Source organism: Hemitrygon akajei, chromosome 5 (assembly GCF_048418815.1).
Source record: "Hemitrygon akajei chromosome 5, sHemAka1.3, whole genome shotgun sequence".
Taxonomy (NCBI): Eukaryota; Metazoa; Chordata; class Chondrichthyes; order Myliobatiformes; family Dasyatidae; genus Hemitrygon; species Hemitrygon akajei.
In genome coordinates this window covers 61,573,577-61,590,795 of record NC_133128.1, presented here as the reverse complement: position 1 = coordinate 61,590,795, position 17,219 = coordinate 61,573,577, and the positions used below count along the sequence as shown (strand labels likewise).

At 41.0% G+C, this 17,219-nt stretch overlaps 1 protein-coding gene across 3 annotated transcripts in view; it reads right to left on the bottom strand.

Annotated features, from left to right (window-relative positions):
- LOC140727822 (zinc finger Y-chromosomal protein-like) overlaps window positions 1-2,834 on the bottom strand; it is a 28,320-nt gene extending 25,486 nt beyond the window's left edge. For 2 of the 3 annotated variants that reach the window (XM_073045610.1, XM_073045612.1), the window contains exon 1: window positions 2,662-2,834. The gene's annotated coding sequence lies outside the window, so the exon portion shown is untranslated. Of the gene's footprint in view, window positions 1-2,655 lie in introns of all 3 variants that reach the window. The other variant, XM_073045611.1, reaches the window with a different exon arrangement.
- Window positions 2,835-17,219: the final 14,385 nt, after the last annotated feature.

Genomic DNA, 17,219 nt, shown 5'->3' with positions numbered 1-17,219 from the left:
TTTTTCTGGCATTCTTTGGAATTACCATTCTAAAACATTACAATTTACACATTTTAGAAGCTGTTATGATCTGTATTCAGTCTCTTTCAGTGGGCTAATCTCAATTACCATAAGATGATAAGACACGGAAGCAGTAGGCCATTCAGCCCCTCGACTCTGCTCTGCCATTCGTTCATGGTTATTTTCCCCCCTCAACCCCATTCTCCTGCCTTCTCTTTATAACTTTTGATCAATTTAGAACGTTTTAAATATACCAACGACATTGCCTCCGCGGATGTCCGAGGCAATGAATTCCACAGATGCACCACCTTCTGGCAAAAGAAATTCCTCCTCCTCACCCTTTTATTCTGCAGCTATGTCCTGTGATCATACCCTCCCATTACTGTAAACATCATCTACATATCCACTTAATCCACACCTTTCAATATCCAGTAGGTTTCAATGATGCCTCCACTGTTCCTCACTACCCATCATCCTTCTAAACTCCTGCATGGGTCCAGAGCCATCAACGCTCCTAAATTAACCCATTCCATCCCCAGGATCATTCTCATAAACCTCCTCTGGGCTTCCTTCAATTTGGGGCCCAAAATTGCTCACAAATCCCCTAATACTCTTAAAACCCTCTCCTCCACATGGTGGCAGAAGCACAACTTTTCAATTTACAATTGCAGATAGATTGACATACAATCAGTAAAGCACTTCAATTCAGATTAATCATGATCTCTTGCTCCTTACCCACACACATCATGGAAGCTAATATCTTTCCTGTTACAGCCTTTCATAACTGTATCAGCATTCTTGCTCCAAGTTCTGTTACTAGCAGCTCTGTGATTGTCCAGCCTATACCTCAACAGAAACTCTGTCCTGTCCCAAAACATGATATTGTTAAATATCACTGTAAATTGCACAATACTGAGGGAAAATGAGAAAAACTATTAAAAAGCTTGCACCACTCACTACAGAAAATTACTTGGCCATCTAGATAAAATCAATAAAATTAAGCTTGATTCCCCCCCCCCAAGTGTTCAAAAGTTGTGCATTATTCATAATATAGGCATATTTGAGTTTCCCCATGTCCTCTCTTAGCATTTATATCTCATAGTTATGTTGAAGAAAGTGAACAGCTTAACAAAATATTTCATGCCATGGTGTAAACTATTCACATAGACACTGAAGAAATTTCTTAAACGTATGGAATTTGCTTTCAGAAATCAAAGCCTTTTCAATTTCTCGGTATACAATTTGATAGAAACAAAGCAATTATAGGGCGTCTAAACATCAAGTATTGCATCTATTTAAATATAGGCTTCTCAGCTTCGAAAATTGGATTTGCTCCAGCCCACAATATAGGGGAGAGACAAGACACAGGTTCACTGTTAATGTGAATCGGTAAGAAAATATCAAATGCAAATGAGGCAAAAGTACCTATCCTACCCCGGACCAACCGAGTGATTTTTATTTGACCGATTAAGTCCCAATTCATTATGGTAATGTTTCAAGCATTGTACTGGGAAAACATTAAAATAACCAGTTCCCATGACATCAAAATGACCTATGTTCACTGGCGATTCTGAACTACTTTGAAGTAGCCCAGAATATACTGAGTGTACGGGATCTCTTTTGATATCGCCACGATTATGCGCGAATTGCAGGACATTGGGATGAAGATGGACACAGCAGGGCATTCCCGACTAACAGTGTCGTGACCTGGCAATGAATGGCGGCGGCAGGAGAATCGAGCCTCTCAGTGTTTGACAGTGCCGAGTGGAGGGTCGGAAGGACGCAGTGCGAATTACTGTCAGAGCAAGTGGCGCGCAACGCTTGGCGCCCATTGACAGCGAGAGAGAGAGAGAGAGAGAGAGAGAGAGAGAGAGGGAGGAAGGGAGGGAGGGCGCGAAAGGGCCGCCGTGACGACAACCATGTTGAAATGGCGGGCTGGCTGAAGCGCGCAAGCTGCCGACTCCTGGGACACCGACTAAACAGTGGCCGCGACCGACGGACTTCGCAGCGGGATTCCCGAGCGGCAGATCGCCTGCGCGCCATTCTTTTATTTTCATAAATTTAAAAAGCGTTGGATTTTTTAAAAAAAACTCCTCTCCACCAGCTCTTCTCTACGTAAGCTGTGCGAGAGAAGAAAGAGGGGGGGAAAAGCAGAAGGTAACGCGGCCGTGGGTTGGCCGGGTCAGGCTCCGTGCTGCCCCTCAGTGAGAGGGAGAAAGAACACATTCGCCGCCAAGATGGCGCCGGCGCCTTGCTCCAACCCTGCCCCCAACCGCCGACATTTTGTCTCCGCCATCCGCCGCAAGATGTATCTTCGCTTCAACTGCTTAACTCCTACATTTACCTAAAAATCACTGAGCGCGCAGCGACCACGTTCAGGCCCTCCCATCGAATCCTCCATGCAACATATTTCCCCTCATTTTAAAAAAAAAAGTAATTTTCGGAGCGGCCTGAATCTATAACCCAGAGCGGAGCCCTTTCCCGGGAGTTTGATCGCTTGAGGCCTAACTGCGGCCTCCTCGAGGCCTACTGCCCGCCATTAACTCCCACGGCGGGGCTCGGGCTGAGACGCCAGTGCCGCCTCGCCGTTCACGCCCGGGAGAACGGCCGCATGTCCGGAGGGAGGCGGTCGGGAGCCCGGAGCGGCGCCTTTACCTTTACCTGGTGAGTGTGTTGGGCGGGCGGAGGCCGATTTCGGTTCGTTTCGACTCCTTCCTGGGCTTGGTTTAGGCTCAGCCTTTCCTGGCTGGGCCGAGCGCTGGCGGGTCGGGTCGGGCCTAGCCCTGCCAATCAGGCTTTGTTGTTTGATGGCTGCGGGGAGGAGGAGGAGGGGCTGACTACTCGGCTCTTCGCTGCCGCCGCCGCCGCCGTCGTAATACGTAACGTCAGAGTCTAACCCCTAGGAAAATGCGGAAGAAGCAAGTGCCGTCAGGCCAGAAGCGGGAGAGCAACCAAAGCCCTCCCAGGTTTAACGCCCTAATAATGGGTTCCCGCGAAACCGGACTCGTCACTCGGCCGGGATCTCTCGCAGGCTCCCTGAGGGTCTTAATTTAGTTTATTTTCTCTCTGCCGCTTGTAATCAGATGTGCTCTGACCTCAGTCAGGGCACGGCGATCGGAGGCCAGACTGCTGGTGGAAGGGTTGCCCGTGTGCCAGGCCGCCTGAGCGATTGGACAATCTCAAAGGGCGAGAAAAGGAGATGACAGCCATTTACTCCAAGGTGGCCGGGGGAAATAATGCTCCTGGTCCCTGTGTTGAAGGCGCTGGCGCTTAAAACGTTCTGAATTGTTTCACAGTAATTGGATTGAGTCTGATTATTCCCAACCCGACCCCGCCATTTTCCCCTCTTGGGCCACCATTTTACCAATATAAAAGTCTTAAGTCTTTTGATTGTATCTAGTTGTTCAGGGGTGATGTGCAGAGCAGACAGCACCAGCCCCTCCCCAGAAAAAAATAAGTAAATGAATATTTGATTTGCACCAAGCAGCGCTCACATTTTTCCCCGGAACCTCTCAGGCCAGGATTGTTTTTCTAATGGAGATTTTCATTAATATGGGGAGATGGCGTTAAAGACAATGGGATTAAATTTGAAGCATGTTCTTGTAGTTCGAATCCTTGTGTTTAATAGACCACATCTGTTTTTCAAACGTTGGCTTGGGGGAGGGGGCGGTGCCTGGGCGAAGAGTTGATTGGAGATCACTTTACACTCAGTGAAGCGGAGAAAATTTGTGGAATGGTAACTTGAGTCTAGGTATGTTTGTATTTGTTGAAGGATATGCTGTACTGTACAGCGTTTATAGCTTATAAATGTACAGTAGCCCCTCCCAGCAGCCCGCTACACAGACATCACCCACCCCATCTGCCATTCACTTTTACACTAATGGTTCCTATAATGACATCAGCTTCCAACACTGGTGTCCTGCTTATCTCCCTCCAGTAGCTGTCTCCAATCTTCATATCTGCACCTCGCTTTTTCTTTGCAACCTCTATCATTCATCTGCCACTCTCCCAGCCCTGCCTCCTTTACCTAGTACAATCTTACTGCCTTTTTTATATATTTTTCACTCAGTCCACCAATCACGTTGGACTGGTGTCTCACCACTCCTTCAGTTCATTATAATTTCCCACCAGAATATTGTGTAGAGATAATATGATCAGAGAAATGTTAACTGGCAAGAGATTCTGACATGCATGATAAATTGTTCCCTGATTAGGTTAGGGTTAAGCGGGTTTTTCAGGCATTGCAAGGGTGGCATGTTTCCAAGGGCTGGTTCCACGCTGTATCGCTAACTTAATGGAAACGTGTTGGGAATCTGAAAAGGCAGAAAACAAGACTACACCGCATTTGTTTGAAAATAAAATTTAATATTTCACATTGATCTTCCTTTGCAACAAAAATAGTTGGGACTGAAGAGGTTTTTATCACCCAGATAAATGGAAAGTATTTTGGCCCTGGGTGAAAGACTTTGGTGTATTGAATAATTCTGTCAGAAGTGGAAATTGGTGAAGATGGAGTGAACTTGAGAATCTTAGAAACAAAAATCTTTTCAAAAGGAAGGAGGGGGAATCTACAAATGGAGATTTCAGTAATTGTTAAACGTGGAGAGTGGAAGGCAAACAGGTACTGCTATCAGCTTCTAGAAATGGGAAGAATCTGCATATAAAATTGTGGAAAATGGAATGTACACTATTAGTCAACTTATAGTGAAGGGGAATCCATAATTTAGGAAATGTGATGAGAGTGGTGAATCTGTGGAATTCTCTGCCACAGGAAACAGTTGAGGCCGGTTCATTGGCTATATTTAAGAGGAAGTTAGATATGGCCCTTGTGGCTAAAGGGATCAGGGGGTATGGAGAGAAAGCAGGTACAGGGTTCTGAGTTGGATGATCAGCCATGATCATACTGAATGGTGGTGCAGGCTCGAAGGGCCGAATGGCCTGCTCCTGCACCTATTTTCTATGTTTCTATGAAAACAGAGAACCTGGAAGTGTAGAAAAATTGGAAGATGATGTATTGTTGAGTTTGAGATGAGCCAGTGGAAATTAGCAGTAAAAGACCATTTTCCATATCTTGTCCTTCACAACCCGTAGTACTGCACTTAAAGAAAACCTCCTTGCACTATATATTCTGTAAAGCTTTCTCACAACCTCTGAGTTCTTATTCACCAAAAGGAGAAAAATTGACTTGGGCATATTTTAGGTATCAGTTGATTTTAGGAATTGATAAACTTGCATTTATTGGAGTCTGGGAAGCAGAATGAGGCAAAGAGGAAATTAAATATGTTGATAGATTCTGGAGTAATAGTAATAATTATTCTTCTGGAATTACAGCCCAATAATATTTGAAGGTGCTTATTCAATTTTATTTTTTCATGAAAGTAGTTGTGCATTTATTAAACTCAAATTTGTCTCCTTTATACTTGAAACACTGAAGATAAAATAATAGTAGGGAATTTACTCTGATTTTGACAGATGAAGTTTTGTTGGGTATAAAAGCACCAAAAGATTGAATAAACCAGATAAAAATCTATCAGCAGAAGAGATTCAAAAGGCTTCATTTGAAAACAACTTGTGGGGAATTTTTTCCATGGGTGGATTAGATTGGAAGTGGGTTTGCATGGGGAAGATAATGATTAGAAATGCAGGATATATGGTTTGTATTAGTGTTGGTGATCCTGATTTGCAGTAGAGGTCACAGGATTTGGCAAGTTTGACAGTTCGAGACTTGACAATAAATTGAAAGGACAGGGTCTGTGAATAGATTATTCCGGAGATTAAGGAAGCCTAGGGTTGGGAACGGGGAGAATTTAAGGTGCTAGAAAAAAAGGATGAATGTGTAGATTTCCATGATGATACTGTATATGACAGAACTTTGGCAACGAATAATGTATTTGTGAGCAGGTATACCAATGCATTTTTCCAGAATGAGGTAATTTGAGTAAATAAGTATATTGAAAGAAATTGTAGAGGAAGTCTGTGAATGCTGATCATTTGATTGTACTTGTGTAGGTTTATGAGAGTGGTGAAAGTATGGGAGTTGCCACTTATGAGCGGTTATAAATAATTCAAAGAACTTTAGGGTATTGTCAATAGTGACATGGAACATGTTGAAATATAGGAAGTTGAATAAATCAAATAACAATTTCCCAAGCCTCACTAATGTAATTAAAGATGAAATTCAGGCAGTTGCTGCACAAATATTTTGGCCCCTCTTATCCCATTTCTCTGCTTAGTTTGTTACACTGGTTTTTCACCCTGCAGATTGACACTGAAACCCAGAAAGGTGTGAACCTAAACTTCATTCAAGCATACTTGAATTTTTAATGGCATCGTCAGTCTTAGACATGACTTTACCAATTATTTTGTGCTGAAACTTTAACTTCACATTTATTGAGTCTCAATTTTCTTGCAGAATTTATTAGAGATAAAACAAAAATATTTTACTTTAATCTTTTTTGTCTCTTCACACCTTCTTCCAAGAGAGGGGATGCATTTTGTGAAGAAAAATTGCTGCAAACCTTTTTAAAAATTAAGGAAAATTGCTGAACAGAGGAGATTTGGGGTTAAAATGCCGAGTTCCCAGAAAGTGGCAATACAAGTAAATAGGGTGGTGAAGAAGACGTATGACAATTTTACTTTTATAAGCCAGTATGTCATGGGTATCCATCATGATGACAATGACAGGAACCTCTGCAGGAGAGCTTTTAAAGTGGAAAAGCTGTTGTAGTGGAGCAGCTCCATTCTCTCGACCTCAGAAATCTGGGTCCATTGGTACGAACAAGCAACAAACTGAGGTCTTCCTTGGTTGCAATGTTTGCAGCTTAATGTGAAAAAGACTAAGGAGCTGGTGGTAGACCTGAGGAGGGCTAAGGCACTGGTGACCCCAGTTTCCATCCAAGGGGTCAGTGCAGACATGGTGGAGGATTACAAATACCTGGGGATATGAATTGACAGTAAACTGGACTGGTCAAAGAACACTGAGGCTGTCTACAAGAAGGGTCAGAGCCGTCTCTATTTCCTGGGGAGACTGAGGTCCCTTAACATCTGCCGGACAATGCTGAGGATGTTCTACAAGTCTGTGGTGGCCAGTGCTATCATGTTTGCTGTTATGTGCTGGGGCAGCAGGCTGAGGGTAGCAGATACCAACAGAATCAACAAACTCATTTGTAAGGCCAGTGATGATGTGGGGGTGGAACTGGACTCTCTGATGTTAGCGTCTGAAAAGAGGTTGCATGCCATCTTGGACAATGTACTAGTTAGGCACAGGAGTACATTCAGCCAGAGACTCATTCCATCAAGATGTAACACTGAGCGTCATAGGAAATCATTCCTGCCTGTGGCCATCAAACTTTATAACTCCTCCCTCGGAGTGTCAGACATCCTGAGCCAATAGGCTGGTCCTGGACTTATTTCCACTTGGTATAATTAACTTATTATTTAATTATTTATGGTTTTGTATTGCTATATTTCTACACTATTCTTCGTTGGTGCGGCTGTAATGAAACCCAATTTCCCTCAGGATCAATAAAGTATGTCTGTCTGACTGACTGTGACATCTTCTGTGTTTTGCCATGCCCTTCGCTCTTCACGGAGTGTTGCAGTCCCACCTTCATTGCCATTGGCTCTCACTGTAGATCTCATCCACCCAGTCTGCTGGAGCTGACTTTGCATGCTCTTAGCGGAAAATGAAGTTGCGGGCTACCCTCACCTGGTTTAGCTTGCCTGTCAAATCAATGTGCCATGGTGTAGCTGCTGTCACGTGCCAACATCTACTTGGAGCCACAGGTGAGAGGTGAGTGTCCAGTGGGGACCAGAGATGAGTGAGTTACCCCAGAATGGACATGACTAGCTTCTATACCAGAGGTGCATCCTATACCTCTGGACACCCCATGCACCCTTGTCAGTTACCTAAGGTTGGTTACCTGAAATTTTGAATTCTTAAATAAGTAGCAACAGAGTTAACTTCCCAATGTATCTTCCTCAACAAGCAGATCAGTAATGATTAATGGCACCATCTGTAGTCTCCCTCAATATCCACTCTACTTTTGTTCACTCCAGCCCTCCCAGTTCTGCAACTTGAAACGAGTTCTGAAGAAAGATTATTATCTTGATACATTGTGAATTCCCTAATGAATATTCAAGAATGCTATAGCAGTTCATTATTAAGTAAATTTAAATATTGAACCTGCATGTTGAAATCACCCACAACCATTGTAACATTGCCATTTTTTACATGCTGTTTCTATCTACAGATGCAATTTGTACCACATCCTGGCTATTGTCCAGAGACCTGTATATATCATTTTACAAGACCTCTTACGCTTTTACTCTTCATGCCCTCCCCCTCCCAGAAAATGTCTTGTTGAGCCATTACATGATTAATACATCTTCAGTAATAGTTTTTGCTTCTTTTCCCATATGATCTCAACTCTCAGAAACCTCTTCCTGTTTGCTCCTTGAACAAGACCCCACTAAGGAACACAAGCCATCATGCCCCACTGAACTCGTATCGGCTTACCTTGACTGTTTTATCCCCCCAGTTCAGTCCCTTCCGACCTACATCTTTGACACCTCACACACTCTTGATCTTTTCAAGGATTTCAAATTCCCTGGTCCCCATCATCTCATTTTTACTATGGATGTCCAGTCCCTATACACCTCCATCTCCCACTAGGAAGGCCTCAAAGCTCCCCATTGTTTTCTGGACTTTAGACCTAACCAGTTCCTTTCCACCACCACTCACCTCTGCCTAGCAGTACTTTTTCTCACTCTCAATAATTTCTCCTTTGGCTCCTCCCACTTCCTTCAAACAAAAGGGGCAGCCATGGGCACTTGCATGGGTCACAGCTATGCCTGCCTGTTTGTCAGCTATGTGGAATAGTCTATGTTCCAAGCCTATACTGATGACCGTCCCACACTTTTCCTACACTACATCGACGACTGCATTGGTGCTGCTTCCTGCACCCGCGCTGAACTCATCAATTTCATCCACTTTGCCTCCATCTTCCACCCTACCCTCAAGTTCACCTGGTCTATTTCTGACGCCTCTCTTTTTTCAATCTCACTGTCTCTATCTCTGGAGACAGCTTATTCATTTATATCTATTACAAACCCACGGACTCTCACAGCTACCTAGACAACACCTCAATTCTGCCGCATCTGCTCTCAGGATTAGGCTTTTCATTCTAGAATGAAGGAGATCTCTTCCTTTTCCAAAGAGAGGGGCTTCCCTTCCTCCACCCTCAACTGTATCTCTTCCATTTCATGCACACCTGCTCTTACTCCAGCCTCCCGCTACCCTACTGGGATAGGGTTCCTCTTGTCCTCACCTACCACCCCACCAGCTTCCGTGTCCAGTACATAATTCTCCGGAACTTACACCACCAATGGGATCCCACCAGCAAGCACTTCTTCCCCTTGCCTCCTCACATTCTGTTTTCTGCAAGAATCGCTTCCTATGTGACTCCCTTGTCCATTTATACCTCCCCACTGATCTCCCTCCTAGCACTTAACTTGCAAGCGGAACAAGGTGCTACACCTGCCCCTACATCTGATTCCTCACTACCATCCAGGGCCCTAAACAGTCCTTCCAGGTGAGGCAACACTTCACCTGTGATTTTGTTGGGGTCATTTAATGTGTTCAGTTCTCCCGCTGTGGCTTGTACATCAGTGAGACCTGATGTAGATTGGGAGACCGCTTTGCCAAGCATCTATGCTCCTTCTGCCAGAACAAGCATGATCTCCCAGTGGCCAGTCATTTTATTTCCACTTCCACTTCCCATTCCCATTCTGTTATATCCACCCATGGCCTAGTCCACTGTCGTGATGAGGCCACACTTATTGGAGGAACAACACCTTATATTCTGTTTGGGGAGCTTCCAACCTGATGGCATGAACATCGATATCTCAAACGTCCAGTGATGCCCACCAAACCCCACCCCCTCCATTTCCCATCACTTTATCTCGCCAACCAACATCCCAGCTCTTTACTTCATCCCTCCCCCTCCAGGTTTCATCTATTACCTGGTGTTTCTCTCTCCCCTCCCCCCACCTTTTAAATCTACTCCTCAACTTTTTCTCCAGTCCTGCCGAAGGGTTTCAGCCCAAAACATCAACATTACTTTTTTTCCTTTGATGCTGCCTGGCCTGCTGAGTTCCTCCAACATTTTGTGTGTGTTGCTCAGATTTCCAGTATCTGCAGATTATCTCTTGTTTGTGGTTTGATTGCTACCTGGACATTCTTTTGGATGAAACAGCTGAAAACAGTTGTCACGTTAAAAACCACGTGCAATGACATAGAACATACTGCATGAAATAGACCATTTAATTCAATAAAGCTACACAAATGATAAAATTTTGAGCTTCTAGCCGGGTACAGTTAACAGTTTAAATCAATGTTTTGACGACAAGTCCTGCTACCTTCCTCATGATGCCTGGGCATGTCTAGGTCATTAGGGATGATGCCCTTATCCTGGCATCTCAGAAGGGAAACTAAAGAACAAAGAAGCCTTGTCTTCTCTATATGCAGTGATTCAAAATGACAAATATTGCGGTGAACTTCCTCCCCATAGAGTTAAGTGAAAAAGAATCTAGTGCTTTCACGGTATACGTGACAAATAAACTCTTCTCTGGTTTCTAGCCAGGTAGTCGTAGCAATTTTAACCAACGTTTTGATGACAAATTACCACCTTCATCTGGGATGATAACCTAGATTCTCCTTTCATGCGTTTTTTTATGTACCTCAACAATTCAAGGTAGTGAATTATGAGACGAGAATGTGGATATGATAGTGAAATAGAGGATCAACCGTGATCAAATTGAATGATCATACTGCTGTATCAGTGTAGTCTATTCCAATTCAGTTTATTATATCTATATTTCACATTCAAATGATTTCATAAAAGTGTTTAATGTATTCCTCCAAGTTTTGTTTTCATCCACGTGGTATAGTCTTGTTATCCAGTAATAACTACCAAAAATTTCAGATCTTTGCTTAATATTTCTTGGTAAGTATAAATTCCCAATTTTAGTATCTGTTCTTGTAAACTTTCTATTCCTTCCTCAAATGCTTTGTAGCTTCCCTTCAAATACAATATCATATTCACATCAATTATTACTATGTGGTGCCCAATTCTACATTTACACTCTTGTATCTACATTACATTTTCAATGTATTAACGATATTTTATTGACAATCTCCAGTTTTTGTTCTTCTCCAAAGTAGAGAAGCTCACCTTTTCAATGAAAAACTTCCATAACATTGAAGAATCCAATTAGATAATACCTCTATTTTCAATAAAGTATTAATACTTTACTGATGGTACAACCTTAATTCTATTACCATCTTCCAAATATCTTTGATGCACCACCTTAATCTAGTGCTCATAAAAAATGTAACAACAAGCAATTAATTTAACAGTGATTTTACAAAGCTTCAGTGTTTTTGTATCTCTCCAATAATAATCTCAAATGATTCATTTGTGTTTTGTTTGGGTTATTAAGATAATAGGGATGTATCCTGAGATTGTGAACAGCTTTATCAGTGTTGTTTATCTGTTGAAATTAATTCAGCCATTAAATGCCATTAGACATAGGAGCAGAATTAGACCATTTGGCCAATGGACTCTGCTCCACCATGGCTGATTTATTATCCCTTTCAACCCCATTCTCGTATCCTTTGACACCCTTACCAATTAAGAACCTGTCAAACTCTGTTTTAAATATACCCAATGTCTTAGCATCCACAGTTGTCTTTTGCAATGAATTCCACAGTTTCAGCACCCTCTGGCTAAAGAAATTCATTTTCATCTCTGTTGTAAAGGTACATTCTTGTATTCTGAGGTCCTAGACTTCCCCATTACAGGAGAAATCCTCTTTGTGTCCACTCTATCTAGATTTTTCAATGTGATAGGCCATTCTTCTAAATTCCAGTGAGTACAGATCCAGAGCCAACACTCATATTCACTTCACTTCAATCCCAGGATTATTCTCATGAACCTCACCAATGCCAGCACATCCGTTCTTAAATAAGAGACCCAAAACTGCTCACAAATACTCGACAAGTGCAGTCTGACTAATGCCTTATAAAGCCTCAGCATTACATCCTTGTTTTTGTTTTCTAGTCCTCTCAATATGAATGCATACATTGTATTCCTTGTCATTGTTTTAAAGTGCCTATTCAGTGTTTACTAATATCTTCTTGAACCTCAACCCCATAATTGGCTGCTGCCTTAGAGGTGCTCAGGCAGATCTAAAAACAGAAATCTGGGAAAACACTCAGCAGGTCAGGTATCTGTAGAAAGAAATCAGATTTAATGTTTCAGTTTTCAATTTAGTTTCAAATTGTGGATATAAATGGGGAAGAGCTAGACCAAAAGGAAAATCAGACACCATTGAAGGTGAGCAAGGGATGAGGAGACAGAATTCACATTGGGGAGATGCAGAACTTCAAGGTTTGCCACTCCTGGATTTACCAATAACTTAAAAAAACACAAATGCTGGACATCTGAATTAAAACAAATTTTAGAACCAATCAGCCAATCTGTAGAAGGAGAAACAGACTTAATTTTTCAGGCTGAAGATGCTTCATCAGGACTGGAAAAGTGAGAAAAATTAGGACTGAGAAGTCCTTGCCCAATCCTGCAACTTAAAACCAAATTCTTTTCTCATTTGCCCGACATCTTGAACGTGAAACATTAACACTGTTTCCTTTCCACCAAAACTGACCTGTTTTTTCCCCAGTATTTTATGTTTTTATTTCTGATTTCTAACATCTGCAGAATTTTTGATTTTTATCAGATACAAAAGTATGAAAGTGGTGTTAGAAGGAGATTGGTTAATTTGGCCAAGTCGATCGATTGGGGGAGGGGGGGGGGAAGAAATGAGGTGAATAGTATTACATTGGCATTTTGGTATCTGCAGAAGAGGAGGTTAGATGGAAAGGTCTACATGGAATAAGAGTTCTTAAGAGGAATACTTTACAAGTTTTATTTTCTTTTTTTTAATGATAAAATCTTCCCAATCTAACATTTTCTAATTGCTTCTATTTGACAAAGAAATGGAGTTAAACAATTCAGTGTTCCCAATAATCGTTTGTTTTAAATTTAAACCAGACTAAGTGGGGGTGGGGGGAAGAATTCTGACTCAGTCCCCAAGCATTCATCTTTTTTTTGATGGCAGTAACTCATGTTGGGAACTGAAGTCTATAAATTTACCAGAGGGTGCATTTTGAGATTTGTGTACTTGGATGTGCTAAAATACATACAAAATAGAATTCAACTTGACAGATGATTAAGAAAAATGTAAATCATATACTATTCTGAGAAAGGATTTTATTCAAGAAAACTGAAGGTATATTAAAACCATGAGCTAAGTTTTTGCCCTTGGGAGTTTTCTGAATTGTCCACAGAAGTCTATTAAATGAAAGGCTATAAATCAACTGAATCCTTAAATAATAGCCAGGGAATAAAATAATTAACTTTAGTGGCTGTACCATTCAGCTGTAAACAGGAAAATTGATGAGATCTGAGAAAGGTTAAAGAGACTATATCCACCTTGCACAAGATGTTTCACATAGAACAAAAATTCCAAGAAAAAAGCACTTTTGTTTTAAAACACACAGCAACTTGATGACCCAGAGATGTCACTGGACAGACTAGATCTGTACAATACTACTAGTAATATTTTAAGTTTCTATAGATACTGTTGCAAGCAGTCAGTGTCCTCTTTGGATGTAACATTAATGTTACAGGTGCTTAAGATAATGCTATATCCAAAGAGGGTGCTGTTTATAAATACATGGTTATATAAATTTTGCTAATATTCCGTACAGTACATAATGATAATCTGTCCGATAACATCAACCCAGAGTGCCCAGTAAATGACCTGTAATAATTTTGATTGTTAATTACCATTATATTTAAGGTATTCTGCACTGGCTATATTACTTTGTAATCAGTTAAGTAGTCAGTCTTTCCACATTCCTCAAGATCAGTTTATAGCCCAATATTCTGTAGAAGTATACCCAATCCAGAAGTTGTACCAATAAAACTTAATGTGCAAGCTAATTGTCTCTACTTCACGTGTCCAATCTGCATCTCCTACTATTGCCTGCAGACCAGATTAGACCAATTGTGAGCCAATAAGACAATGTATATCTCTCGATGCAAAAATGTTTTAAGTGAAACTGAATTTGCTTCTGTAACATAAATAACATACTATTTACTTACCTTCCGTCATCGGATTTCTGAACAATGATCCTATGTATTTTACTTCACTTATTTTTGGGAGGGGATGCTCTCTTTGTGCGTTGCTGGTTTAATTTATATAAATGCATGTGTACATATATGTGGAGTATATACAAAATGTATTGCTCTGTACTGCTACAGAACAAATTTCTTGACATACAGTAGGCCTGTGACATTAAATTTGATTCTAATCTATAATGGATGAAATTATTTTAATTAGTTCTCCAAAATTAATTGACATAATGGATAGGTCAATTGGACATTGTAAATTGTCCCATGATTAGGTTATTGTTCGTCGGGGGTTTTGGGGGTGGCGTGGCTAGAAGGGCATAATCTGCACTGTATTGCTAAATAAATAAACTTTGGTTAGAGCAATATATGACTTTGTGGCCATATGTGAAAGAAATGACAAATTACCCCAGTTCATTTAAAAAAGCATCTCAACAGAAACACAATAATAATTCAAAGTAATTTTTATCAATGTACATATGTCAACATATACAACCCTGAGATTCATTTTCTTGGGGGCATACTCAATAATTCATAATACAATCAATGAATGACTGCGCCAACTTTGGTTGAGTGCTGCCTGGCCTGCTGAGTTCCTCCAGCATTTTGTGTGTGTTGCTTAGATTTCCGGTATATGCAGATTTTCTCTTGTCTGTGATTTTGATTACCAACTTTGGTGTTCAAAAGACAACAAATTGTTCAAATACTAAAAGAAATAATAAATAAATAAGCTATAAATATTGAGAACATGTGATGAAGAGTCCTTGAAAGTGAGTCCGTGGATTTGTGGGAACATTTCAATGATGGGGCAAGTAGGTTGAGTGAAGTACACCCTTCTGTTCAAGATGCTGATGGTTGAGTGAGTGGTTGGTGTTGTGGGCCCTGAGGCTCCTGTACCTTTTTCCTAGCACCAACAAGAAGAGAATATGCCCTGGGTGGTGGGGGGTCTGTGATGATGGATGCTGTCTTTCTGTGACAACATTTTGTGTAGATGTGCTCAACGTAGGAATGGCTTTACCTGGGATCCAAGAAAGATATGAACCATTGTGTCGGTAACTTGATTAAAAAGTTTAAAATCAGTTGTATTTGGTATTCACTTCCAATCAGTTGTATTTGGTATTCACAACCACAGTATATAGTTGAAGTTATCAACATGTTGAAGCTTACGTGCTGTTTTCAGTGCATCTTCCTTAGCATTTCATTGCCTGTAGTCAACACACCACATTTCAAAAGGCAGGATGATCCTACAGTCATAACATATATAACATCAAATATTTCTAAATATACCTTTCAATTTCAAATAGTCATGTGAAATACAAGTTGTCTCATTTTGCACGTTCAAGCATCAGTCTCACCTAAAGTACCATATGATTTTAGAAAGGTCATAATTTTTATTTATCATGAAGTCAGCATCATTCAAAAAAACAATTATTCCCCGATGAATCCTAATTCCTTTACTATATCAACTTATTAATATAAGTTGTAATGCGCATTCATTTGAGTTAATATAAGTTAACATTACGTCATTAATTTTAGACAAGTATTGACCAAGTTTGGTGGTTTTACTTTTTGAGGAGTAATATCTCTGTTCAGTTTACCGTGACATTTATTGTTATACTTCCATGGATCTAAATTCAAATTCTTAGCACCTGTGAATCCTTTCTTTGGACTTTTCCATGAAACGGTACTTTGTATTGAGAATAGGTTGAGTGAACTCGACCTTTTTGCCTTGGAGTGACGGAGGATGAGAGGTGACCTGATAGAGGTGTATAAGATGATGAGAGGCATTGATCGTGTGGATAGTCAGAGGCTTTTTCCCAGGGCTGAAATAGCTAGCACGAGATGGCACAATTTTAAGGTGCTTGGACAGGGGTACAGAGGAGACGTCGGGGTAAGTTTTTTACGCAGAGAGCAGTGAGTGCGTGGAATGGGCTGCTGGCGATGGAGGTGGATATGATAGGGTCTTTTAAGAGACTGCTGGACAGGTACATGGAGCTCAGAAAAACAGGGTTATTGGTAACCCTAGGTAATTTCAAGGACGTGTTCGGCACAGCTTTGTGGGCTGAAGGGCCTGTATTGTGCTGTAGGTTTTCTATGTTTCTGTGTAACTCCATTATTTTCTTGCCAAAGGGAAATAATGAACACCTTTATGCCTTTTGGTGGGGGTAACATTATAGAAATAGAACTATTTAGTAAATTCTCACCTTATTACAACCATCAGAGAGGAAGTACAGAGCCCGAAGACTCACACTCAATGATTGAGCAACAGCGTCTTTTCATCTGCCATCAGATTTCTGAATGATCCATAAAGGCTTATGCCATTCCTGTTTTTTTTTGCACTATTTTGTAATTTATAGTAATTTTATGTCTTTGCACTGTACTGCTGCAAAAAAAAAATCATGTCATGCAAGTAATAAATGAACCTCAGTCTGAAAAGCTCAAAACCATTTTGCAGAGAATTAAATTTGAAAAAAAAACTGACGAGATGGAAAATTAGATTCTAGTCTCATTGCTTTTACCGTGTTATTCACAAACTTCACCTCTTCTCTCCCTCCATTGCCAAATGCCATCGATTTTACAGAAATATACACTCAGTGACCACTTAGTGAGGTACACCTGCACGTTCATGCAAATATCTAATCAGCCGATCAGGTGACGGCAACTCAAAGCATAAAAACATGCAAACATGATCAAGCTGTTCAGTTGTTCAGACCGAAGATCAGAATAGGGAAGAAATGTGATCTAAATGACAATGATTGTTAGACGGAGTGGTTTGAGTATCTCAGAAACTGCTGATCTCCTGGGATTTTCACACACAACCGCCTCCAGAATTTACAAAATATGATGCCAAGAACAAAAAAAAATCCAGTGACTGGCAGTTCTGTGGGCAAAAAACACCTTGTTAATGAGACAAGTCAGAGGAGAATGACAGACTGGCTCAAGCTCACAGTAACTCAAATGAAT